This window comes from Lemur catta, unplaced genomic scaffold (genome assembly GCF_020740605.2).
Source record: "Lemur catta isolate mLemCat1 unplaced genomic scaffold, mLemCat1.pri scaffold_53_ctg1, whole genome shotgun sequence".
NCBI lineage: Eukaryota > Metazoa > Chordata > Mammalia > Primates > Lemuridae > Lemur > Lemur catta.
The window spans coordinates 1,197,917-1,224,675 of NW_025423858.1; the positions used below are offsets into that span (position 1 = coordinate 1,197,917).

The following is a 26,759-nucleotide window of genomic DNA, read 5'->3' on the forward strand; positions in this document are numbered from 1 at the left end:
CCAGGTCTCCACACCAGTCAGCAAAAGTTCAGGACGTGCATGACCCACCCCCCCATCCCCACCCCCGCATCTAGGCTGATTCTGGGCTTCTGCTCAGTGGAAAATTAGGAGAGAAAACTGCAGCAGAATTCTTTATATTACGGTTTGATGCCACCCTGACTCGTAATTAGTGGAGATAAAGTTAGAGACGCACCCAAATGTTTTCTCAGTCCTGGCCTTCTGTTGTTTATTTCCTCTGAAAGAAATGAGGCAATGATATTGACAAGGCCTGTGTCCTCAGGGTGGGCTTTATTTTATTTATTTGCTTCCACTTGAAAGAGAAGCCCTTTGATTGCAGAGTATCTTTTGTCCAATTGTCTCCTTTGTCACTGTTTGGTTAGAAAAACACTTCTGTCAGTAGAAATGGAAAGAATTCTGGTGGAAATAGATCAATTGGAGATTATCATTATGCCTGAGATGTTGGCTTTTCCGATTATCACCAGTTGATACTGTTACTCCCTGACAAAATAATAACAAATGTAAAATTCCAGCCCAGGAAAAGGCAATTTAGGAAGGAATTACAATGTTCAGTACAATAATTAATACCTTTGAGGCAGTACCTGTCTTGTCTGTTTCCAGTGCCTTGGAGGTATTATTTGTGAATCTTAAACTATAAAATTTTAAGTCTGGAGATTTCTCTTTCCACATGGCATTTTTGGAGGGTTTACCACCAGAGTTCAAATAATGCAATGGTACTGCTTAAGAAATATATTTTCACAAGGTGTATTTGTAATGTAAAAGTTTTGTATATTACTTTAAAATATATTAGTATAAAAACAGATCGCATTTTACCTCAAATTTAAAACTTCGTCTGTATGATGTTTAATTATGGAACAATCATAGAAAGTCATGGACTAGGAGTCAGATGGCTTGGTGTCTAATCCTAGCTCAGCCGTTCATTGGCCCAGTCATTTGTCCTCTCAGGACTTACGTCTCCTTTATGGTAAAATGATGGTGTTGTGATTCCTGGAGTGTTCTCTAAAGTGTGAAATTCTATGATTCCCTGATGCGCTAGGATCCATGTATACTTTCAGATATGCTGGGAAATTTAGCATTTTTAAAAGTAATTTTAGGAATAATAAAACAATTGAGGACATTTAAAAACCCTTCCTACAAGTTTATTTCATTTCATTTATTAATTCAATTTTTAAAACTTCATCTTTCAGAAATAGAAGTCACTCTGTCAGGCAGCATGTCACTTGCCTTCCTGTTCAATGAATTTGTGAAATTGTGTACCACCTCCCGAGTGCCACGTAAGGGGCGGGCAGTCTTGCAATCCTGCATAGTTATTAATAAAAGATAGCTGTTCTAGTTGGTGGTCCACCTCCTACAACAGTCCTGACAGACACTGGCTTTCATCTCGTAACTGGCAACCATGGTGGTAACAGATGACTTTCAAACAGCTGTCACAAGCTGAAAACAAAGCAAAAAAAGCCACCCTCCCACACTATATACAGACAGCTTGCCAATAGCTGAAATGAATCCTTCCTGGAGTATTTTAACAAATGTTGTTTTCTTCTTTCTTTCTTTCTTTCTTTTTTTTTTTTGGATGCTGTTACAATTAAACAGAAACATAAAACTCAGACAAGCCGGCTTCATGTTTCCCATAAACCTAACTCCCTAAATTTTCTAATGGGATCACAGCAATGAGTGGTTTCCAGATGCATTTAAAATGTGTTAATTGCCTGCATGAATTGGCTTTTAAAACCTACACAAATCTTCAAATTCTTCAACCTCAAGATTCTACTGGAAGTCCCATGAGGTGCTGTGCTGTCTTGGTAATGTTTGTCCACAGTTCAGTGCTTAGGTTGCAAATTATATCAAATAGAGAAAATGGGAAATGAAAAAATTCTGTGTCTTAAGCACACTTTTTCCTCCTCCTCTTATAATGATCGCATCACCAGAGCCCTTGTTATTCTGAAAATCATGAAAATAATCATTCATTCCTACTGGAGAAAAAGCTGGTGTGGACGCCCTTCCACGAAGAAGGCTGTTGGTGTCCTGGGTCATTTCTGGAGAACTCATTTCTGTCCTGCGGTTAATTAAACTACAAACACATCCATCTGACAACTTGGACAACTTTTCCACTCTCTGTGTTGGAATGTCTGGCTTTCTCTCATTTGCTCCTGGACGATTTCTACCTGTCATGAGCATCTTCCTTAACTGAAAGCCCCGAGCCTGTGTTTACACCCAGTGTTTTACCTTTGATTAGGACCCGGCAGAAGGTAAGCTTGTGGTCTGTCTTCTCGCATCTGGCTGGGCTGAAAACAAGACATGAGAATAAAAACATGGCTTTTGATGAAAAAAACGCATTAATTTAACAGGTGATTTTTCTTTCAGTGACTGACATAGTAAACTTCATTTGAGACACGTCTGAGCCTCACGTCCTTCATTTTTTTTTCTTTTAGATTCCGTGCGGACAGCTCATGAACAAAGATGAGAAACTGGTGGTGTTCACCACTCCGTATGAAGACTCTGAAAGGTAATAACAACACTTTGTTTAGAAGTTATAAGCCTCTCATAGTGATATTCTAATGAGAGCTCCTCTGTTTTCTGACAAAGATGGTGAGTTTATTAAGAGTGGATGAGCACCTATCAGGTGGAGCCTTGCAGAAAAGACAGAAACAGATGAGGTGACAGTGAGGGACAAGAATCATGGTAGATAATGAAGGTTATTTGATTTATAAAGTATTTGGCAAATTTCCATTGACAAACCTTGATACTTAGTTTGATTTCTCTTTAATGGCACAAATTTTCTCCTAGGAAACAACTCTGTTTTAGGAATAAGGTGAAGAAGTAGCTGTATCTTTCCTCCTGATTTGTTTAATCCTTAGCTCAGATATATAGCAAGAAGTTGACTAAGTTCCTTATGAAAAAATTCCTTCCTCAGCCGCTTTCCACATTCTTCCAATCTTTCAAGGTTTTGCTCAAGCTTCACTCTACTTGTTGGGGCCCAGAATTATGTCTTTGATTTCTTATTTGGCACCTTTTATGTGCACGATACCCTGCTACGTGCTGGCAGGAGAAGAATCAGATGCGGATCCTACGCTCTAGCTGTTTGCAGTTTAGAAGCGCAAGGCCATGCACACAGCTAAGTACAATATACAGTGGGATGTTTTGCCGCATAAGGAGACACAGACAAACTGCCCTGGGAAATCTGAGGAAAGTAGATTGCTAGAGGTTAGGACAGGGTGCAAGAAGAAGCTGTTGGACCCAATTTCTGGCAAAGGGAAAATGAGGAGAAAGATGGAATAAGAGAAGGGGAGAGTATTCCAGACTGAAGGCAGAGTGTGCACAGAGGTGTGGTGGCAGGAGAGTCGAGTGCTGGTGTCAAGACCAGTGACCGAGGCCGGGCACGGTGGCTCACGCCTGTCATCCCAGCACTCTGGGAGGCTGAGGCAGGAGGATCGCTCAAGGTCAGGAGTTCGAGACCAGCCTGAGCAAGAGCGAGACCCCATCTCTACTAAAAATAGAAAGAAATTATATGGACAGCTACAAATATATATAGAAAAATTAGCCGGGCATGGTGGCGCATGCCTGTAGTCCCAGCTACTTGGGAGGCTGAGGGAGGAGGATCGCTTGAGCCCAGGAGTCTGAGGTTGCTGTGAGCGAGGCTGACGCCACGGCACTCTAGCCCAGGTGACAAAGCGAGACTCTGTCTCAAAAAAAAGACCAGTGACCAGTGACCCGTCCGCCTCGGCCTCTGCCCCGGGCCTGCGGCACAGAAGAAGGACGTCCGGTGGGCATCCCGAGTGAGGACTGAGCGGCCGGGAGTGCCGTCCACAGGCCAGCGTCTCTGTTTAGAAAGACAGAACTTCTGTCGTGCAACATCTTTTGGGCGAAAGATAATGTAAAGAAGTAATAATTAGGTTTCTATTAACACATCAATGTTTCTTAAACTAGGACTCCCAGACCCTGTGTGTCTGGGGCATCTGCTCGGGTTCTCTGTGAGAATCGTTTCATTAAAAGAGACCCACGCGTATTTCCGATATGAAAATCATGGTTGGACGAGGGAGGCCATTACGATTTGGGGATGGGGTCACTAACAGGCTAGCGTAGCAATGGTGTCTGAAACCGACTGGCAATGTGGAAGAATAGGGCTTGGATAAATACAGACATATTGATTTCTCCCTTTCCCCTCAGCCGGTTCCATTCAGTATTTTAACAAGCATGTTAGCCTTTAATTGTGTACGACTCAGCATTTCTCCGTGTGCCGCTCTTCACGACTCTGCGCGGTGTGTTTGGGGTCTCGCCGGCTCAACGCGGTTCCCTCCACCCCGAGGGAAGAGCCAGCACACGGCGAGGCAGCCCTGGGCGTCGTGGGTCTGCAACAGGCCTCGACCCATCTCGTGGACATTTTTTAAAACTTCAGTAAAACTCAAATTTGCCTCACAGGAACAGTCTGAGGACTAACTGATTCTATCAAAAACTTCCAGGATACCATCAGCATCATGGAAACATAGAAAATAGATGATGTTGAACAATTTCTAGGACAGAAGATGCCCCATGCTCCTTTGGTAGCAGAAAAACATGTTTGACTACATGTTATAGTTCAAAAAAGAAAGAATGAAAGGGAGAAGAAAAGAAAGAAAGAGAAAAAGGAAGGGAAGGAGGAAGAAAGGGAGAGGAGGGAGGGAGGGCGGGGAGAGACCCCTGCTTCCCCAGGGGCCGGGGTCACCTCGCCCCAAGCTCGGACTCCCACGGCCATTCCCTCCGTGCCGAGGATCGTAGGGACTTGTACGGGCTCCTGCGTCCCACCTTACAGCCCCCTCTTCCCGGCGATGCTTATTAACGTTCCGATTCTCTGTATCTACTCACGATGAAGATTGTACAGAATTTAGTAGGTAACATACTTTTTTCTCTAGTGGTCAAAAACCCGTATTTCTAAGGGAGAGAGAGAGAGTTGGGGCCTTTGATAGTAATCTAAAATGCCCAGAAGATGCCTTTCAAGTTACCTGTAAGGTCTGCGTGATCCGGGGCTCGGAAGGAAGGATGCGGGGCTGAGGGATGAGCTGCCGTCGCGTCTTGGTCTCAGGGGACCTGGGGGAGAAGGCAGAGAGCGGGGAGATGAGAGGAAACGGCAGGAGCAGAGCGGCGAGCACCTGAGTCACCTTTTTACAATAATTGCAACACTGTAGATTCGGCAAGGGTAGCACTTGCCATCTCCTGACACATTATATTAATATATTGATATTATGGTTGTCATCCCAAGCAAGGTTTCATAAGAAAAGTCAAGGAGTGGAGGAAACAACTTTGATTCTCAGCGTGGGGGATTATCAGCGTAAACACAGTATTTTGTAGTTTTTATGTTTCACTTTCACATAGCCTGGAAGCATATCATTTTAAAGGCAGCCCCATTCCACCTGTTACGATCCTGGGGTCATCCTTTTTTTTGTTTGTTTGAAGTACTCTTATAATGATGCTAGTTCTTCACTTTAATTTCTCAAAAGCAGATGTTTCTCTGTCCAAACAATTCTTTTAAGAAGTATATTTTTAAAAAAAAATGATTGTGCATGCAGAAAATTACAATTATAACCTTGCAAAAAAAACTTTTTTTTTTTTTTTTTTTTTTTTGAGACAGAGTCTCACTCTGTTGCCCAGGCTAGGGTGAGTGCCGTTTCGTCAGCCTAGCTCACAGCAACCTCAAACTCCTGGGCTCAAGTGATCCTCCTGCCTCAGCCTCCTGAGTAGCTGGGACTACAGGCATGCGCCACCATGCCCAGCTAATTTTTTCTATATATATTTTTAGTTGTCCATGTAATTTCTTTCTGTTTTTAGTAGAGATGGGGTCTCGCTCTTGCTCAGGCTGGTCTCGAACTCCTGACCTTCAGCGATCCTCCCACCTCGGCCTCCCAGAGTGCTGGGATTACAGGCGTGAGAAGGAAAACTATTATGATTCATTTTAGCCTGAAGTAGAGCTCATCTCAGAAGAGTAGGATGAACCCAGGTTCTCATGAAGTGCCCATGTCACCTGGCATGAAACTCACTCCTAATGGCAGTCGGTCACCTGCTCTTAAACACAGGGGAATGACATCACTCCCTCCTTGCCTTCTGCTAACAATATACCGGTTCTCACAGGCACATAAGGAGCTCCTGTGTCTTTCCTCCTATTCAAACCATTCAAATGTCTTTATGTAAACCACTGGCATCCTTTAAGAAAACCAACAATAGTTTTGTCTTTTTTCCCTCCGTGTGAACAGCACGCTGCCTCCCAGATACAGCGTTGAGCAGCCAGACAGCTGCTGGCTATTAAAAGTCCCGTAAAGCTCCATTATTTTGCTCATAAAGGGAAGAGAAGTGCAGGGACGTTTATGGGGTGACAGGCAGATGTTTTCGTTGGACTACGCAAGCGGTGAGCGAAAACTAAAATGATCTCTTTTGTGATATCATCAGCATTTTTACAATTCTTTTGGCCTCTTTATTTTTAACCCCCTTCTTACCTGCCCTAAAGTAAGCTATTCTGGAAATGCAGAATAAAGGACCATGGACACAGTTACTGTCCACCTTGCAGGGAAGTTAACGCTGTCTGCCGCTTTCTCATAAAGACAGGCATCCCTGAGTAAGGCTGGTGGCAGGCATCGTTCCTGGCGGGTCTGGTGGGCTTCTTCTTTTTCCACTGGGGAGGGGAGGGTGCCTGCCACCAGCCTTACAAGAACATCAAAGCCACCCTGGGTTTCTGTCCAACAGCTTAATTAAGTTTCTTCTCTTTCCACACTAAGAAAGTAGCTTCTCAACCATGTGTTTATATGTAATATATTAAACAAAATGAACTCTTATTGGATTGGTAAATCCACAGAGATTTAAGACAAGGGACTTTGGGAAAACTTGTGCCTTCAGCCACACTCTCTAAAGCACCTTCTGGAAAAACTTCTTCCATGCAAACAACACTCATGCAGTGGACCTTCCGTTCTCTGAGGCCTGGCTGGGACACAAGGCCCAAGAAGATCCCTAGAGTCCATCTTCATATCTGTCTTTTTTTAATACTTTATGCTTACATAAGCTCTTGGATTCGAAGCAACAATTGCTTCTAAAGCTGCAACCACGTGCTAAGAAGTATTTGGGAGATACCACTGGAAAAAAGACCAGATTAGAACTTTCCCAAGAACCAATTTATCATTTGTCTGGGAAGGATTGGTATTGTTTCCCAGCATGAGATTTGTATGTCTGGAGACTGGAAATTGGCCAGGTTTTTACCTCAATGGAAATGTCTTTGATAAAAACCTCAGAGAGGCCGGGCGCGGTGGCTCACGCCTACAATCCTAGCACTCTGGGAGGCCGAGGCGGGAGGATTGCTCAAGGTCAGGAGTTCGAGACCAGCCTGAGGAAGAGCCAGACCCCATCTCTACTAAAAATACAAAGAAATTATATGGACAACTAAATATATATAGAAAAGAAAATGAGCCGGGCATGGTAGCGCAGGCATGTAGTCCCAGCTACTCGGGAGGCCGAGGCAGGAGGATCGCTTGAGGTCAGGAGTACGAGACCAGCCTGAGCAAGAGCGAGACCCCATCTCTACTAAAAATAGAAAGAAATTAGCAAAACAACTAAAATATATACAAAAAAATTAGCCGGACATGGTGGCACATGCCTGTAGTCCCAATTACTCGGGAGGCTGAGGCAGGAGGATCACTTGAGCCCAGTAGTTTGAGGTTGCTGTGAGTGAGGCTGATGCCGCGGCCCTCTAGCCCGGTCAATAGAGTGAGACTCTGTCAAAAAAAAAAAAAAGAATAACTATTGTCTTTTATTTTGGGGAGTTTGTTTGACTTTAAGGCACACAACATAATTCTTAGAAACTAATTTTAAACACATGAGACACAAAACGATGCCCCGTAACCAGATGTTCCACCGCGAGCCGCAGGAGCCCGGCCGTCCTGCACGGAGCGCCTGTGGTTTCGTGGCCAGCCCTGCTGGGTCCCTCCAGGCACTAACTAAAGCCTGGGCACGGCCACCCTGCTGTGCCCTCTCATGGCACGTCTGATCATCAAGCTTCCTGAACTTTTCTCACACCTCAGAACCTGCTTTCTTGCCCCTCCCCATCCAGACTCATCGAAGCGTCCGGTGACACAGCGTGGAGTCCATCCACAAGCCACCCGGAGTCACCATAGCCACCAAATTTCCCCCCTGACCTTCAAGTCCCACCCTCTTCCCCCGCACCGGGTTCCGCTTTTACTGAGACTCAGAGCGGCTTACCAAAAAGTGACCTTTACTTTCACTCTCACCCGGCAGATCCAGAAGCCAGTTTCACTTTGTGGCACCTTCCTCGGGCTCAGTTCCACCGTGACAGGTTAGTTTCCAGCACAGCTCGGTGAGCGGACGGAGGACTCGGATGGCCGGCTGGGCTGGAGCTCCAGGAATCTGCAAACAAAAGTTTCTCTGAGGCAGTTTACATAAAAATAAACAAACAAAAATGTCTGTTGAGGAAAGGCCAGCCAAGGTGCCTGACTGCCGGCAGGGACTCTCTGATCAGCGATCAATGGCTTCGGCAGGGAGTGTCGCCGCGGTTCTCTCTGAACCGGATCGTTCTACCGTAGGAACAGAGGGCAGCTCGTTGCTGGCCGGGCCCTGTGTGCTCGGGGGTCTCTTTATGACCCCGCAGCCCGGCAGTGACAGCTGCCCACGGCCAAACCTCTGTGTCAACATGAGAAGCGGTGCTAAGAGGCGCGGAAAACCCCGCAGCCTCGCAAGTGCGACCGAGGGACAGATTTGAGAAATCGGGTCTAAATAAAGACGGCCGCGGCCCCCCGCGGTTTTTGAGAAACCGTGGCCGACCGGTGACCTCTTCTTAATGTAAGACTATGCAAAAGGGAATTTGCAATTTTCGTAGGGTCTTCTTTGTAAAAACAACCCTTCTTTAGTTGTTCTGGTGAACCTGGCGCTCAGCAGTCCCGGGTGCGGCTGGTGTCACCTACCCGGGTGAGAACAAGAGCCAGAGGGACCGCCGGCAGCACACTGAGTCCATTCAGGGCAGTAAAGGACGCCAGCGACAGTGCTCACGACGCCCCGACGGACAAGCGAACGAAGTGCCAGATGCCATCCCGGTGTTGCCGGGTGACGGCCCGGCCTGTGACGGTGGCTTTTGGAGAGGGACACTGTTCCCAGGTCGCCCCCAGCCTATACACAGGTTCGCCCTTGCCCAGCATGTGCCCCCCCCACGAGGGCCCTCTGGGCTTGGCCAGGTCCCAACCCTCCCCCAACACGGCAGCCTGCGCGGGACGCTCGGGTGGGTCCCCTGACAGTGACCGGCTCTCACGTCACCTGGCAAAGCTAAGTGTCCTTGGCCTCCCGTGTTCCCTGAGGAAACCAAAGGACACTCACCGCTGGACGTTGTGACTCTCTCTCCTCGGAGCCATTGTTCCCTGGCTGCTGCAGTTGGTCACACACCGTCAGTTCCAGCTGAGTGGGGGGTTGGGGAGATAAAAATCAGTTCACAATGGGCGCGGTGGCTCACGCCTGTGATCCCGGCACTCTGGGAGGCCGAGGCGGGAGGATCGCTCGAGGTCAGGAGTTCAAGACCAGCCTGAGCAAGAGCAAGACCCCGTCTCTACTAAAAATAGAAGGAAATAATATGGACAGCTAAAAATATATAGAGAAAAAATGAGCCGGGCATGGTGGTGCAAGCCTGTAGTCCCAGCTACTCGGGAGGCTGAGGCAGGAGGATCGCTTGAGCCCAGGAGTTTGAGGTTGCTGTGAGCGAGGCTGACGCCATGACACTGACTCTAGCCTGGGCAACAGAGCGAGACTCTGTCTCAAAAAAAAAAAAAAAATCAGTTCAGTGATAAGCCCAATCATGGGTTGAAATCTCTAATCAAAGTCGCCAGTTGCCGCCGCCGCCTCTCCCAGTCCATTGACCCCTCCTCTAACCGGGGCCTTTGGAGTCCTTGTTTTCCTGCCAGACGATGGCATTTCCAAGTAGAAGGACAGAAACATTCGTTTCTCACAGGCCCATGCCTGGCTTCTTTTGCTCTTAAATGAAAACACGGTTCAGTCACAACCAGCCCTACAGGCACCTCTGCAAGCTGCACCCCCTGCAGGTGTTACGTGCACATCCCTGGACGTCTTCTCGCTCCACATTCGTCCCTCACTGGTTCCCTGAGCTGGTGCCACCCCCGTTTCCATGGTGTCTCTCAGGTGTCCTTTTCTCTGGATTTTTCTCTCGATCTTCTATTTTTGTGTCTCATTTTGTTCTATTTTGTATTTTTTTGCTTTGAACTATCTGTCTCCTCTCTTAGCACTCAGCTGGGCCCGCCATGCCCCATCTGGGTTTTCTCACGTTTTTTGTTTGCTTGGTTGGTTGGTTTTAGAATTTCGCTAAACTGCCTCTTAATTTTTTACAACTTTGTATCTCTGGCCATCCAAGAGGATCTGTACTCTTTCCAAAAGATCTCTTTAAAAGATTTACATGTTAAAGACGATCTCTTTCTCATTACCCTCCCTAATTCTTCACTTTTATTAAAAATATTTAAACACCTCAGAGCTGTATGTATATTTTATGACCTAAAACAGTAGATGCTCTCATGAGTCACAACTCAGGCCACAGCAGTCACCTTTGAGAGGAGGGGCTGTGCCCGTAACATGTTCCATGATTTTGTTAACCCTCTCTTTGAACATATCGATATTTTCCAAATAGATATACTAGTTTTTAACTCTATCTAGAGGCAATTAATCTTCCTGATACTTGAGTTGACTTTCACTAGATCTTCCAAGATGTGTTTATTAAAGAACATGACTGCAAATTCACTATAGATTTGTTCAGAGGCAGAATAATGTTACAGTCTTTGTCATTTTTTTAATGGAAACTTTGACATGTAAGCTCCAAAAGATCAGGGATTTTTTTTTCTGTTTTGTTCATTGATACAAGAATATGCCAACCACCAAGAAAAGTATGTGGCCCAAAACAGGTGTTCAATAATTATTTGCTGAATGAATGATAAAATCTAGTCATTTTAAAGTTTTGCCATGTAGCCCTGTAAGGGTAATTTCATAAGCAAATAATCTACAATGCCTTGTAACTCTCTTTGCAACTGAAAGTTTAGGCCGCAAATACCGAGTCCATTTGTTCTGGTTTTTTTCTCTGAATGCAATTCTTTACGATGAAGCCATGTGTGACCTTTCAGCCTCTTCCCACAAACTTGTGCACTTCTCCTGCAGTTTATTTCTTTTGCTTTAGCATTTTGGTTTGAAAAGCCTTAGTAGTATCATTGTTTATCTTTCTAATAATTTATAAAAGAAACAAGAATGAAAATTCTCCTAGCCCAAATCCCCAAGAAAAATCAAATATTTATACTCACCCAGAAATGTCTGTTATCTGTACCCTTTGATTCTTTTCTAGAATCTATTTTTTAAATGACAAACATTTTCATATTTATTCAATGGTTTAAACTGCCTTTGCCTATAAGCTTAGTGACGGTTTCACATGTGTATTTATTCAGCAAGAAACTGTTCCTTCCACAGATTAGATGACTTTATAGCAGTGAGTCTGTATCGTGGCAGTCCGGTGCTCACTGGTGAGGCATTTGCGTTTGTTCCAGGGCTCTCTTTATTAGACAAGAACAGTATCAGCAATCCTCATTTCTCCTTCATGGGGGCTAACATATTTTCAGCAAGGTTTCTAAATTTGCCCTCAAATTCCTTTTGGTGATTACGAGGAGTCCACAGGGAGGTGAAATGCCAGCCCTCGGAGCCAAGGTGAAGGCCTTTCAAGGTTTGGGGTTTTTGTTTGTATATTTTGTTTTTTCTTTAAGTATTATGGCAGGAATATTCACTTCATTTTCTGAAATCCTTGGGCTAGAACAGACCATCAAAGTAATTTGATTCACACAAATGCTCTTCTTCCACATCCTTTTAGAAACACAAAACAAAACAAAACTCTAAATCATCTTAGTTGCTTTGGTTAGCGCTAATTTCACAAATCCCAAGAAAGATTTATTGGCCTGAATCTTATTTCCTGATACATAATGAAATGCTATTAATAATTTCATTTTTATAAAGTGATTTCTACCTTGAGCATAATTCAAGGATCAAATCAGATCTCATTTTTTAAGCTTAGTATTTTAAGTACTTTCTCATGCACTTTTAAAATACTTTCAAACTTACCAAAAATTTCTAAGAAGTGTACAAAAATATGTTTTCCTCAGCCATTTGAAAGCAAGTCATCACTGGGTGACTTGGTATGCATATCCTACAAACAAGGATGCTGTCCAATACAGCCACAAGATTGCCATCAGAATCAGAATGTGAACGTTGATTGATACAGTACTCCCATCTAATACTCAAACCCCATTCAGGTTCTGCCAATTATCCTGTCAATGTCCTCCACAGAAAAAGGAATCCAATCCAGGATCATACATTACATTAGTTTTCATCGTTTTTATTCTCTTGAAATCTGGGGCAGTTCCTCAGTCTTGGCCTGTATGTCCAGAACACTCCAGAAGACCATGGGCCTGATATTCTGTGGAATGTTTCTCAGTTTGTTTTGGGCAAACGCTTCCTCGTAGTTAATTTCAGGTTATGCATTTTTGGCAGGGACACCACAGATGGGGAGCTATGTGTCTTGTCATGCATATGGTCCAGTTTTGATTTTTCCCATTACAAGGGATTCTAACCTCGATCCTTTGATCAAGGTGGTATCTGCCAAGATTCTCCAACGTGAAGTTATTCTTAGTATTTCCTTTAGTTGTCTCTAAGTATTTGGGGGGGACTATGGAATTATGTAAATATTCCATCTCTCATCAAATTTTCAGCCACCAGTTTTAACATCCATTGATATTTCTCATTTGAATTATTAATCATGGTTGTCAGATAGTGATTTTCTAATACCATAATGCTCTCTACATTTATTGGTAAGGCATTCCAATGTAAAGAAAAGCTTTGTCTTATACCCATTTATGTTTATTGGAAGTTTTTTCATCAATATAAATTAATGATTCCTATTTGATGAGTTACAATACATTCTCATCATTATATATTTTGATGTTGAAAGTGTCCTATATCTGATCAGTTCTCTGAGTATTTACTAATTTCTGTCACAAAAGAAATTCCAGGCTCATCAATTTCACATCCCTATGAACATCACAAAAGACAAGAGAGAACACGAATTATTGCAATTTTTTGTAAAACCGACTTACACATGACAGTGTCATGTCTGATCTCTGGGGGACTGTTCCCTGTCTTTCCATCTGGCTGATAGGGTGCAAGCCACTTTTTGTCAGATTCCCCACACTAGTTTTGCTAGAGGTGGTGCAAAATACCCTGAATCAAATCATGATCGGTTATTATCATGTGTGGGGTAACTCGATGTATTTATTAGAACTGTTTCTGAAAAACTTCTACTTAAGCTGTTTGATGTAAGTCTATTACATAAATGTCCAACATTATTGGCAACTCAAAAAACTTTATTAAAAAAGAAGTAATTGTGCTCACTTCAGCAGCACAGACACTAACACTGGAACAAGACATGGAATACACAGGAGTTGGCATGCTCACTAGGATGAATTGTGAATTTGTGAAGTGTTCCATATTTTAAAAAAAGAAAATAAAAGAAATAATTTTCATTAAGAGTTTTAAAATAAATAAAACAAATGAGCTATAATTATTACTCACATGGACACCACCTATTCTCTAGCCCCCGCCTTCCTAAACTCAAAATTCAAAATGAAAACCTTCAGAAAAAGGGGCCTTCGGGAACTTTCTATGGGAACTGAATGCAGAGCGCCCTCTAGAGGCAGCATTGAATTGATGCAATATTTCTAACAGCAAATGGACTATTTTTTTTTCTTTTTTCTTTTTTTAAAAATTTTTATTTATCTATTTTTTTGAGACAGGGTCTCACTCTGTTCCCCGGGCTACAGTGCCGTGGCATCAGCCTAGCTCACAGCAACCTCCAACTCCTGGGCTCAAGCGATCCTCCTGCCTCAGCCTCCCGAGTAGCTGGGACTACAGGCATGTGACACCATGCCCGGCTAATTTTTTTCTATATATATTTTTAGTTGGCCAGATAATTCCCTTCTATTTCTTTAGTAGAGACGGGGTCTCGCTCTTGCTCAGGCTGGTCTCGAACTCCTGACTTCGAGTGATCCTCCCACCTCGACCTCCCAGAGTGCTAGGATTACAGCTGTGAGCCACTGCGCTCAGCCAAGAATGTGATTTTTACAGAACTTTGTCCACAGCTTACCTCTCACTGGGGCTCACACCAGCACCCGCAGCTGCACTTCATCTCTGCTTCGAGTTGGCTGCTCTGCCGGCACTGTCCACCTGGGCACAGATGCAGGAAGTTGGGCTCAGGTGTGCAGCATCAGTACAGCGACCCAGCACATCAACAAAGCAAAGAGGAAATACACAGGGATCCAGCCAAGAATGCACCTTGAGGGCAATGACAGAGTCCGTGTTTGTAAGAAATATTCCCCCATTCTCTGAGCTTTCATTTCAGACGTGCAAAATACAATTTTGAGACATTTATTTAAATTATGAAACCACATACCTTTGGGTAAAACTTTAGAAATATTCATTCTTGCCCAAGGACAATGCTAGTTTAAAAATTCTCTGAGCAAACTTTTTCTCTTCTACTACCTTTTTAAGCCACATCTGTCAATATTTGCAATTACTAAAATAATTCAGATACCTGAACTTAATCACCTAAAACCCATGTACACAGAGTAATTTCTTTATCAAGTAATTTGTTTCTCCCCAAATAGCCAGGAGCAAACTTAAAGTACTAATCGAACACTTAAAGTACTTCTAAGTGTCTAAAGTGTTTAACATAACAGTTTGCAAAAAGTTGAAAACATGACCCTCATGCAAACATAAAATGAAGATATGTCTAAGATTTTATTGAACTCATTCATTAATGAGGTATCCAGAAAGATAAGAAGGCTCATTCAAGGAGCATTTGAAGAGCTGGGTGCTTAGGGGCAATTCAGTAAAGGAATGTCAGAATAAGATGGTTAGATTAGATACAAACCTGCCCTACACAGCAGTAAACCATAACCTTTGAGGTTATCTTTTCTCCCAGACAGAATTCTACAAGTTAACAATGCCTAGGCTCTAATCATCTAATAAAATTTAAATAAACAAACCCTGGATGAGCCTGATAAAGGCATTCAAAGACGCTGCATCCTTTAGGTAATTTTTTAGAGACTCCTGTAAGTACAGATGCTTTTGAACAAGTAATAAACGTACGAGGGCTCCAAATATACCTGCAAATCATTCATGTGTCTTCCCCTGTCCTCTCTGCTTGCTCACTGGGGTGACAGGGCAGATTGTCACTTCCCAGTGTTAGTCTAGGGAAAAACAGCTCACAGTCGTGGATCATGTAGGGAAACTTTTTTTTGAAAAAAATTTTCAGTGTCAAATTGGCTTAACCAACTACCCTGTTGGTAAAATATAATTTATATTAATATCGTTCCTATTTACTTTCTGTGTTGATTTATTCTGTGAGTGAAGGGCAGGAAGGAGGGATTGCACCAAAGGAGGTTTGTGTCTATATAAGTTCAAAATAAGTCATGAATAAGCCACTTGCCAAACAGGGATTTACCGAATGTCACTCTCAGCTCGAGCTCTTAGCCCAATGGTATGGCTTCTATAATTCCCTGTTCACTTGCAATTTAGTAAGAAGGGCCCCTCAAATGAAGATTTTAGTAACTGTGTTTGATTAAAAGATCTATTTCTGAATTTTTATAGTTCCTCCATGGAAAAAAGAAAGAGAAAGAGAGAAAAGAAAGGAACAAAGAAAGAAAAAGAAAGAAAAGAAAAGAAAAGGAAGAGAAAGAAAGAAAGAAGAAAGGAAGAAAGAAAGAAAGATTAAAGTATACTCTTACACCAAAAAAAAAAAGCCACAGTGAGATTTGATTTTAAAGGAGTCCTCATGACAGTAACTAAAGTTGGATCTGTGTGTTCCAACTTATAAGCAGGACAAGAACGTGATAAAAACTATAGACCTTGTCCTCAGAAAGAGACAATAAGCACATAACATTTTTTATTTAGCTTCATTAAGGATGATTCACGGACCCCCTGAATCCTAACCATGGAACTGGTCAAGAACTCACCACTTTAAAAACCGGGGAGTTCCAGAAAGGAGGGGCAAGAGTGGATTCCCGACCCTCATCTCTTCTCTCTCAAGCTTCTCCTAACATCGCCTTTACAAGCCGCCTACATTGCAGCTGGAGCCACCAACAGGTTGTTTTCTTTAAACAGAAAGGCCTGTCAAAATGGAAAATCTAAAACGAATTATTTGGAAGTGAAAGAGCCCTCCACGGTCCTGCTGAATTTATGGTTCCCAGCATCACTGCGAGCCCAGGGACAGAGTGAAAAGTCTCCGGCTTCAGCGTGACCGTCACCCTGCCCATCACGAGTGACGGTGGAGCAGGCACTTAGCCCCACTGACCCCCAAGTCTCCTCACTGAAAAATAAGGATGAGCTCAGGCCAGAGCCCAGAGCACAGGCCACTGCAGTCACAGTTCTCGCTGAATCAGCCGGGCAGATTCAGGGAACACATCCCAGGGCGAGGATGATGTTAGAACTAACGCAAGGATTATATAGGACTGGTTCTGTTTGTGTTTAAAAGTTTGGTAGGGTGTTTCTCTTTCTCTATTCCACTGCAAACCTCAGGTCTTAGTGCTATATTCAGAGTATATAAAAAAATGACACAATTAATGCATTTTTCTCGTGAGTTGTGTTTTTAATGAGAAAATTCCTCCGTCATGCCAACATGATAAAAAGGGAAAGAAAAATCTGATTGGAGGAGAAGATCTGGTTTAAATCTCGGTGTTATCAGTGAACGGTTAAGTGACAGTGAGCAGTTCACTCTGGTTCTCAGCTACATGAAGCCACTGGGCTAGCTTCTCCTTAAGGTAGCTGCCAGATACTCTTCGGCTATAATATAATATTTCCATTTGGCAGCAAGTAATTGCTTAGGGATTTGCTCCCAGGTTAATTGAAGATACACAACAAAAATGGTTAACATGGGCTATAGAATTCTACAGATCTGAGTTTGATCTTGGCTTGCCAACATTTCACAGTTGACCTCACCTAAGTTAGTAAGTAAAATGCAAGGACAGTGACTACTTCAGTGGGTTGTTGTACTCATTGAATAAGAAAAATGTATTAAAGTACCTGGCTCACTGTGGGTGCTCAGTTCTTGTGATTGTTATACTATGGAAATCTCTAAACTTGTCTGCGTCCTCCTTTCCCACTTTGCGTAAGTGTGCAAGTAAGGGAAAATCGAGCTCTAATACTCTTTCGAAGGGCTTTTATGTCACGAACTAATGAAAACAAAAGAAGGTCAGAGTCTGGGAGCTTCTAGAGAGGTATCCGACACAAATAACACCTCCGTGTCATTCACGAGCTCGCTCCACCCTTGCATGATTTGTGATCACCTTTGTAAAATGTGACTTTCCTGTGTCCCCCTGGGCAGGTGTGAAAGCCTGGAGCTGGACAGCCAGATCCGGGCTCTGATTGAGAGAAATGCTTCTGGTGCAAAGCGGGTCACCACGGAGGCCGGGCCGAGTCGCAGAAGTTCCTGTTCTGCAAAGGTAAGAGAGAGAATGCCTTCCTTCCGCTGCGTCTCAATGTGCCCTTCCATAGTTTACTCACCGAGAAGAATCTGTGGGGACAGTCCCCAAATCATTTACAGTCAGTCTCGTACTTCCTTGTCGCCCGAAGTGGAGCCCTATAAACCTTCTCGCACCCAGTCACTTCCTGTCACTAAAGAGCTCCTTCAGCACACGGCACCTTCCAGCTGAAAGTGCTCCGGCAGCTGTGACCACAGGAGAACGAGGAAGAGATCACGCTATTAGAAAGAATGTTGAACACAGTGACAACTCTTTCCTCGGGAGGAAGTAACCCAGTTTGAGTAAACCCATTCAAATTGGGTTACTAAAATCAGCCCAAACGCTGTTTTTGTGTAGTTGCTGTTTCTGTTTCTGTTTTGTTTTGTTTTAAGAAAAGAAAACAGGTTGTACTGATTAAAGGAGTTGTTTGACTTTGGACTTCCTCCTGTTTGAGGAGCTGGATGTCTATGGTGCTTCAAAGAAGCAAATAAAATGCAAGGGTAAGCTCACGCTAGGAACTTTGTGAACCACTTTCTAGAAATGCATCCTAAATTAACAACAGGAACTCAGACTCCATGGTCCTCCTGAGTAGAAACCATCTTTAGTGATTATTACAAAAAAATCTAATGAGTAGATTGACAGCGTGGCTGGCATTAAAAAAATGAAATAATTTATACTTCTGTTTAAAAGTATCTTTAGTTCTTTCTAAAGTAATTCACGCTCATTGTAGGCAATGAATAAACAACAGAATATTGCATGGGACATATGTCTACAAAAAAAAAATTGTTGTCTATAAGAAATTCAAATTTATCTAGATGTCCTGTACTTTTCTGGCAACTTCAGTGTGGAGGCGTCAGGGTTTCAATAACGTACCCTGTGACACTGCCATTGGCACAGATGTAATCTACCCTGGTGGTCTTTTCATCGGTCTCTCTCCTCGGTAGCAGCCACTTAAGCTTCCAGCACATCTCCTGACCTTGGGTCCATGTACTTTGTGTTCAATTTGACGTCGAGCCTTCCTCAAATCCACTCAACCTCAGTTAGCCACTTCTGCATCCTTTCCCAGGAACACAGGAAATGTCTGGCTCTACTTCCACACCACTCTGGGGGGTGAGTTGTCTCAGGACCTCTCTACCTGGACGTGTCACTAGGCCCCATCACAGCTGTGCATCCCGCCGGTAAGGGGAAATTGGGAAATTCTCTGCAAGACGCACCTTTCCTGGAAGGCTGAAGCTGGCTCTGCTGTTTGAGATTCAATCTGGGCAGTTCGACAGGTGATGGATGAGTCCCTACAAGTAGGGGGGTAGGGCTTAGTCTCCTCATGAGGACTGAGTGACATTCAGGCAGTACTCTTCTCCCTTCACCCCACCCTTTTTTTTTGTTTTTTAGACAGACTCTCGCTCAAAAGGAATTAACAAAAGGAATTAACTTTTAAATTTTTAAAAAAATTATTTTGAAAACACTAGTTCTTGCAATTCAAAGGTTTGGGCCGGGTTGTTTTTCCTTCTCTAATGAGCAGTTTTAGTGTTGATAAAGTGTCAATCTCCAGGAAATTTCTGCTTCCATCCCGTAAAGTCAGACCCTGTGTGAGCTGTAACTTTTAGAACTCTGAATGAGCAATTTGATTCCCACCTATAGTTTTGAATACTGCCTTAAGGCCACGTCATTCCTTCTTGGCTCAAGTGTATCCCCAAAACAGACCAAGAAACCAGCAGGAAGTAAACACACAGGCACACTAGCCAAAAGTCTATAAATTGGGTGCCTGGGTATTCAGCTAGTCATCCATGTGTTCATTCAGCAAAACGTGTTGAGCACCTGGCGTGGGCCAGGCAGCCTGTGGCCGAGGTTCTGTGGATGCCACGGTGAAGACAGGAACATAGAAACACAGAATTGTTTTTTTTTTTGTTTGTTTGTTTGTTTTTTGAGACAGAGTCTCGCTCTGTTGCCCGGGCTACAGTGCTGTGGCGTCAGCCTAGCTCACGGCAACCTCAAACTCCTGACCTCAAGTGATTCTCCTGCCTCAGCCTCCTGAGCAGCTGGGACTACAGGCATGTGCCACCATGCCCGGCTAATTTTTTTTTTCTATATATATTTTAGTTGGCCAGATAATTTCTTTCTATTTTTTTAGTAGAGATGGGGTGTTGCTCTTGCTCAGGCTGGTCTCAAACTCCTGAGCTCAAAGGATCCGCCTGCCTTGGCCTCCCAGAGTGCTAGGATTACAGGCATGAGCTGCCATGCCCAGCCCAAAGATAGTCTTAAACTTGAAAGCCAAGTTTAACCTTTCTGCCAATAAAGAAGATGAGATTAGCAAACAATGCCCTTTTTTTTTTGCAATAAATTATTTTCTCTTTTAGGTGCATAAGAACTGGTAGCACTTACAGAATTATGGATGACTCATTAAGTTCGACAAATCTAAACTCACATTTAGAAGGCATTGCCAGAAAACTTTGCCATTAGGGAAACAAGTAACCGAGCTGTCAAACAGTCAACAGTTACCTAACTGCTCTGGGAAGCACAATGAATTTATAGCAGTTCGACTACTGAGGAAAGACTTGGATTGCCCAGGCTTTCTGCGGTGGTGAACTTCCTCTCTCCAGTGGGAGAAACTGCCAGTAAAGGAAGAATGATTTACATACCAGAGCAAGGCTGATCTGCCACAGGTCTTAGTCAGAGCCTGCCCATTTGAGACATCCTGGGAAATCCCCATTTGGAAGAGAAGAAAAGTTAAAATCACAGCTACTGTGCTTATAATCTTATTTTGTGTAACTCATATCCAGAGTTACTTCTGTTTATTTTTAATGAAAAACTATCACTGTTATCTTCTATCATGAGTTAACTGCGGAGTATGTTTTTTAAATTTTGTATATTTGCTCTCACCCTAAAAGATACCATAAGAGACTTTTTTTCCCCTTTTTTTCCCACTGCTTTCCAAGACTCCAGGAAAAACAGCTTCCATGGCACATCTTGTACAGGAAACTTCTAGAATGAGTGCTGCAGAAAGTTCTATGGAGCATGCAGAGGTAAGAACACATTTCTAGGGGATGAATTGAGCACACCTGGCATTGGTAGCATTCCTAGCAGTTAATTGTGCATTGATTAATAGGAGTAGAAACAGCTAGTTTGCTTTTTTTTTAGCTAAGATGTGCTCTATATTTTTAATCAATGTTATTTAACACAGAAAAAGTATCTGGGTAACTGGTGCATTGCTTTTACCCTCTCTGGGCTACATTTCTTCTTTTACAAAATGAGAGGATTAAATCTGTCAAAATTACTTTTGGCCTCCCAACTCCATGGGTTCCATATTTTGCTCTTGATTTATAGGAATTTAGTTCAATATAAAATGTAAAAAGAATATTGGTCTGGTTAGAGATAGAACATATTATAGCAATAGAGTATCTATAGTAAAATTTTTACATATTTACAACTGATATCAGTATTCTTCTTCAGTTATTGCAATAGATACTTGCTAATAATGAATGAAGTAAAGTGCTTTCTTAAAGTTTTTTTTTTTTTGAGATAATCAAGGTATAATGGGAAACCAGGTGGAACTCTTTTGTTCATTTAGGTATTTAATGTAGTAGTGTCAGACCTTAAATATACTAGAAGTTGGTACGGCTGTTATGGTAGAGAAAGGAATGCCCAGCTACTTTGAACACAGATTATACTTCACAAGGAGTAACCATAGGGAATTATTTACAGGGAATAATTGCTCTGTAAGCAGATGCTTACTAGAACCAGTGACTAAAAATCTTTATTAGATACCTTCACTAGCAACTGGAAAGCAAAGTAAATACAAATGAAAAGTGACCACAAACCTTTGTGTTTGATTTATTTCACTTCATTTTAATACACACCTGAGACATATGAACCAGAGTAAAATGTTGCTTAATCGCCAGTGAAACTCCTAGTGACACATTCACGGCTTACGGGCCATTCCGATTCACTGTGCCATCTACCTTCCCTCCCTCTTTCCTCTCCCGCTTATACCTGTGCATACTTCTGAATTTCAGAAATTAGTACTCCTACAGTTACAAATAGATTCTCTTGCAGATTTAGTAACTAGCTTTTCAGTAATCCTTGTTTATAAAATAAAAATCAAGGGTCAAATATTTTACACTTTTCTTCCAGAGAAAATTAGTTATGAAGGTTAAAAAAAAAAAAAAAAACACTGGCTGGGTGCGGTGGCTCACGTCTGTAATCCCAGCACTCTGGGAGGCCGAGGAGGGAGGATGGCTCAGGTTCAGGAGTTCGAGACCAGCCTGAGCAAGAGTGAGACCCCCGTCTCTACTAAAAAAATAGAAAGAAATTAGCTGGACAACTAAAAATATATGTAGAAAAAATTAGCCGGGCATGGTGGCGCATGCCTGTAGTCCCAGCTACTCGGGAGGCTGAGGCAGGAGGATCGCTTGGGCCCAGGAGTTTGAGGTTGCTGTGAGCGAGGTTGCTGGTGGCAAGTTAGGCAGATGGTGGTTTCCGGAGCTTTTGAGCTTTCTTTAAATGAATACTCCCCCTTCTGAAAAAAATACGTCTAAAAAGAAAGGTGGTTAAATTTTTCATTATGCCAATAATTTATAATCAATCTAAATTTGTAATCTAGTGGCTTTACTCAAGGAGCTGACTAAAGTTACAAGGTACCAGATAATCTATGCCCACCTCTATAACATACTTGTGTCATGGTCATTAAAGTATTTTGGTTTGGTTTGGTTTGGTTTTGGGTGTTTTTTTTCTTTTGTTTGTTTTTTGTTTTTTTAGAGACAGAGTCTCCCTCTGTCACCCAGGCTAGAGTGCAGTGGCCTAATCATAGTTCACTGTAACCTCGGACTCCCACCTCAAGCAATGCTCCTGCCTTAGCCTTCAGAATAGCTGGGACTACAGGCGTGTGCCACTATGCACTGCTATAGTTTTTATTTTTTATTTTTTTTGACACAGGGTCTCGCAATGTTGCCCAGGCTAGTGCTAGGATTACAAGTGTGAACCACCACATTTGCAATCAAAGTAATTAACTTATTTAGTTCTGGAATCAACTTGCCACATTTTAGCTGTATGTGTTCTTTATTCTTGATGGTTCTATCACTCCTCTGACTTTTGCTAGGGCTACTCTTCAGAATCTCACTCACATACATGTTCATGGGCACAACTATAAAAATGACTTCTTAGAAATGTATACTATGTAAATGCCTAAAATGTACCCATGAAACTTACATGATTTCTATAAGCCATCATACTCTGAATTGTCATTTTTTTTTGGAAAAGATTGAAATCCAAATTCATGAAATTTTAAATTCTAATCTCTGGCTTGCCCATTGCAGTATATAGATACACTTATAATTTATTAGAGAATCATTTGGGTAACTAATCCATATAAAGGAGTTTAAAATATAATATGAAGCTGATTCATCAACAAGTTACTATGAAGGACTTAGAGTGTGAGGATTTTTACTGCTAGAATCAGGTATTTTTATAAATCATGACATGAGAGTTGGCCAAATGCATGAGGTTTGTGAAGGACAGTATTTCTCCTGCTTATTTTGTAGACTTTTGTTTCAATCTTCCTTTTTTCTTTGTCCTCAGTGTGCTCAATCATCAAGAAGAACGAACTTGACAAATTCTCTTGAACAAAAGATAAGGTGCTTGGAAAAACAGAGAAAAGAGGTAATTTAGAAATATTAGTTGAAACCACATGTGTCGTAGATTAACACTCAAAATAAAATAGTGTAGCACCTCGTGCTTTTTATTTTTATCAGGTCACAGTATTTACCTCTAGGATACTAGTCTGCACATTTTGAAAACAAGTGGTTTTTTCTTATTCACCCACATATCTTGTACTTGGTCTCTCAGTGTTTGTGCAATGATGAATGAGAAATAACAAAGACATAAATCTGGTAATTATAATACTAATTTTCTGAAAACTTAGATCTTTCTTTCACATGGACCACGTGAGCTTATCACCTGTACCCTTTATGCCTTGCAGCTTGACACACCTTGAAACTCAAACTGTCAAAGGCTTCATAAGTACAGTTGACTTGTAATTTTGTAATTTCTTTTCTAACCCATTCTATGTATTATTTAATACATCTTTCATTTCTTCTGTAGTGCCTTCTATTCCTCTTTGATACTGCATTGAATATTGTGCCCATCTGGAAAATTACTGAACTATGGCAGAGTAATGTTGTTATAGCATAGAAATGTGAATCCCTAAAATGCCAGCAGATCAGGTATATTTATATAATAATATTATATAGTCTTATGCTAAATAACCATATCTATTTCCAGTGTAAGATGTATCTAGTAACTGCCACTCTGGATTAGGTATTTTGTCCTTTAATTAGGAGAAGGCCTTGCTATTTTTTAGTCACGCGACTTATCTTCTCAGTGTCTGTTCCATATTGATAAGTGCTGGAATTTCTCTTAATGTAGGAAGCTGTGAGCTTCCCCTACAAAAATACTAAAACACAGATCATAGTGTTCTTTCTACCTTCTAATTAGCAGATAGTTTTAAGATCCTTAAATTATTTGCTGCCTCACATTTTTCTAAATATTTTCTTAGGATGAAACTGTTATTCCTTGAAATCTATACCTTCAAAAAGGTGATATCCATTTGGGCATATATCACAAATCATGTGTTAATCTTTTAAAGCACATTATTCCAAGCCAATGATTATCAGTTAATGGAGTCTAGGATTTGTTAATATAAATTTTGCTTTAAAAGAACTGGAAAAAATATTTCATTATAATGATCAGTGTAAACACATAGACCAATATGGAAAGGTTTGGAGGAAGACGATTCATACATTAATAAATCTTACCAAAAGCTATCATTTCTTATAGACTTTTAACAGATTCTGATTGGATTAAACAAAGAAGATGAAAATTCAAATACTTAAGACAAGTTAATAGTTGCTGATAAACTGTTCAACTGATTTGTCAAGATACATCTAAGACTTAATAGTTGTTCATACATGGATCAATTCCTAAAAGATGATTCTAACGAGAGAGTGTGTCCAATTAAATTATCCTCGCCCAATCAAAACTTGATGGAAGGAATCTCATCCTCACTCATGGTTTCCAAAAAAATCTCAGTAAGGTCACAAAGTGATTTCATTGTAGCCAAATTTCCAGATGGGCGGGCATTCTTTTTTTGATTCATCAAATTTTAATCATTTCAGCTCCTGGAAGTTAACCAGCAATGGGATCAGCAATTTAGAAGTATGAAAAAGTTGTATGAAAGAAAGGTGAGCGCCTCTGTTTGGTCTTTTCTTGAAACCAATCGCCCTGGTGGAGCCAAGAGCATCAGGACTCACCGGCGGGAGCCGCCTGCTGAAAAGCGAGGGAGGGGTGCTGAGTACGTTGTTGGCCTCTCGGTATTGACGATTAACCATCAGCATCAGCGAATTATCTTGAGGGGGCTACAGAAATGTGCTAAAAATAGCCCCCAGCAGCATCTCGGGATTTTTACGCCCATTTATCGCCCATTTATCACAGTCCATCGAGAGTCCGGCCTCAGCTGTGCTGTCGATACCTGCAGCCATCAGCGCCCAAGTTACAGGTGCAGCGAGAAATGTTTAAAGTTCACACGGTTCTAGGCAAGTCTAGCTCTAATTAATCAATTAGAGAGCAAAAGCTGGTCTCCATGGAAACAAACGGTGGCGACAGTGAAAGTGGGAGGACAAACGGGGCCCCCCCTCTTCCTTCTAAAGCACATTTGCCCTCAAGGAGCTTTTGCTCTGGTGAGGAAGGAACTTTTTGGACAAAATCTCCTTTCATAGGTCAAAGGCAATTTATAACTTAAAATCATTCTGTCCTCCAAAAGGGAAAGCGAGTTTCCCTATATAAAGGAAACTCGACCACACGTGAGGAAGAGCAGCATTCGTCCCTTTATTTCCCAGCACGATGTCCCCCAGTGCTCAATTGAAAGGTGTGGCGTCCGCGGGGCGGGAGTTCGCGCCTGTCCCGGGGGCGGCGCCGTCTGGGAGGCCCCGGCCGCCGTCGGTCCGTCCTGCGGGGCGTCGGATTAAAGGCCGCGCCCGTCTCTCTCCGTGCGGGCATGTTCCACCGGCCGCGACGCCCGCTGGCTTTCCCAGACCGTGCCAGGCCGCCCGGAGAGCCGAGAGCAGTGTGACCAACCTGGGGACGCGGCCCCAGCGGTCGACCCCGCGGGCTGAGCCGGGGAGGCCGGAAGCGCGAGGCCGTGCGGGGACAGGCGCGTGCGCCGCGGACTGTCTCCCTCAGTCGCCGAGTCGCGCCCGGCGGGGACGGGGCGTGTCCGTCGCCGCGAGCGCGGGCTCGGCGGCGACCGTCTGTGAACGCCTCCCCAGGTCGCGGAGCTGAGGACGAAACTGGACGCCGCGGAAGGACGGCTGGGCGCGCCGGATGGGGAGCGACGGCAGCAGCGCCCGAGAGACGGCGACGGGCCGCGCGGCCCCGCCCGGAACCCGCCGCGCGAGGAAGTGGGTGGGCGCCGGACGGTCGGAGCGGGGCTTCCTGTGGAAACCCCGTCAGGGCGACGGCGGCTGGCGCGGGGGGGGGGGCGGGCGGGGGAGGGGAAGCGCCGGGCTCGGCCCTCATCGTGCGCAGGCGCGGACGGCCGCAGGCCCGCCGGGAGGGCGCCGGCCCCCGGGACGCTTCGGGCTCGGCGAAAGTTACTTTTCCTTTTATTCATAGTTATTATTTTTATTACTGGCGTTAATAATAATATAGCAATGCCTCGTATTTGTACAAGACAGCTTACAGAGACTTTACAAACAGCTAATGCGTTTGTAATCATAAAAAACAACACTTTTCGAAGCACTTCGGCCTCATCGTCTCCTTTAGCGCTCTCAGCCCGCCTGGGAGGGAAATGTGACTTTTGCTGCAGGAACGACGAGGAGGCCGAGGCTGCAGAGGGTGACCCGCGCGGAGGGGGGACTCGAACCCGGTTCCCGGATGCTGAACCTCCGGCAGTCCCTGCCGCAACCTGGGTAGAGAGGATTGAGACGGCAGTTTCTCCTGAAATAGATCCTTCCCTCCCCCCCTCCCCCGGTTTTACTTTCAATTACTGGACTTCCTGAATAGCGTAGAAACTGGGGAGGAGAAAGCCTTAAATACTAGCGGCCTCCAAGTAAGAGAAAACGCAAGGGTGGCTGTTCCGTGGTGGCGTCTGGCCCCTGACACTGCGAGGCGGTGGCGGTGGCCTAAGAC

General features: G+C 43.3%; 3 long non-coding RNA genes and 1 pseudogene across 5 annotated transcripts; 1 reads left to right on the top strand and 3 right to left on the bottom strand.

Annotated features, from left to right (window-relative positions):
• Positions 1–258: 258 nt before the first annotated feature.
• On the bottom strand, positions 259–8,299 carry LOC123629831. Its single transcript, XR_006732306.1, has 5 exons — positions 8,230–8,299; positions 4,995–5,079; positions 2,388–2,514; positions 2,242–2,300; positions 259–368 (listed from the first exon to the last, which is right to left on the bottom strand). It is a non-coding gene; the product is annotated as an uncharacterized LOC123629831 (long non-coding RNA).
• Positions 8,300–8,304: 5 nt separating this feature from the next.
• LOC123629834 lies at positions 8,305–14,281 on the bottom strand. The gene is made up of 3 exons (XR_006732310.1): positions 14,210–14,281; positions 9,355–9,432; positions 8,305–8,394 (listed from the first exon to the last, which is right to left on the bottom strand). It is a non-coding gene; the product is annotated as an uncharacterized LOC123629834 (long non-coding RNA).
• Positions 14,282–14,292: 11 nt separating this feature from the next.
• Positions 14,293–20,399, bottom strand: LOC123629833. Of its 3 annotated transcripts, none has more exons than XR_006732308.1 (4): positions 20,219–20,399; positions 17,409–17,788; positions 16,080–16,233; positions 14,293–14,397 (listed from the first exon to the last, which is right to left on the bottom strand). It is a non-coding gene; the product is annotated as an uncharacterized LOC123629833 (long non-coding RNA). The 3 variants fall into 3 exon arrangements; XR_006732309.1 differs by lacking the exon at positions 14,293–14,397 and adding an exon at positions 15,130–15,314; XR_006732307.1 differs by lacking the exon at positions 14,293–14,397 and having other exon boundaries at positions 15,967–16,233.
• The window catches only part of LOC123629830, a 33,606-nt pseudogene continuing 27,187 nt past the window's right edge, over positions 20,341–26,759 (top strand).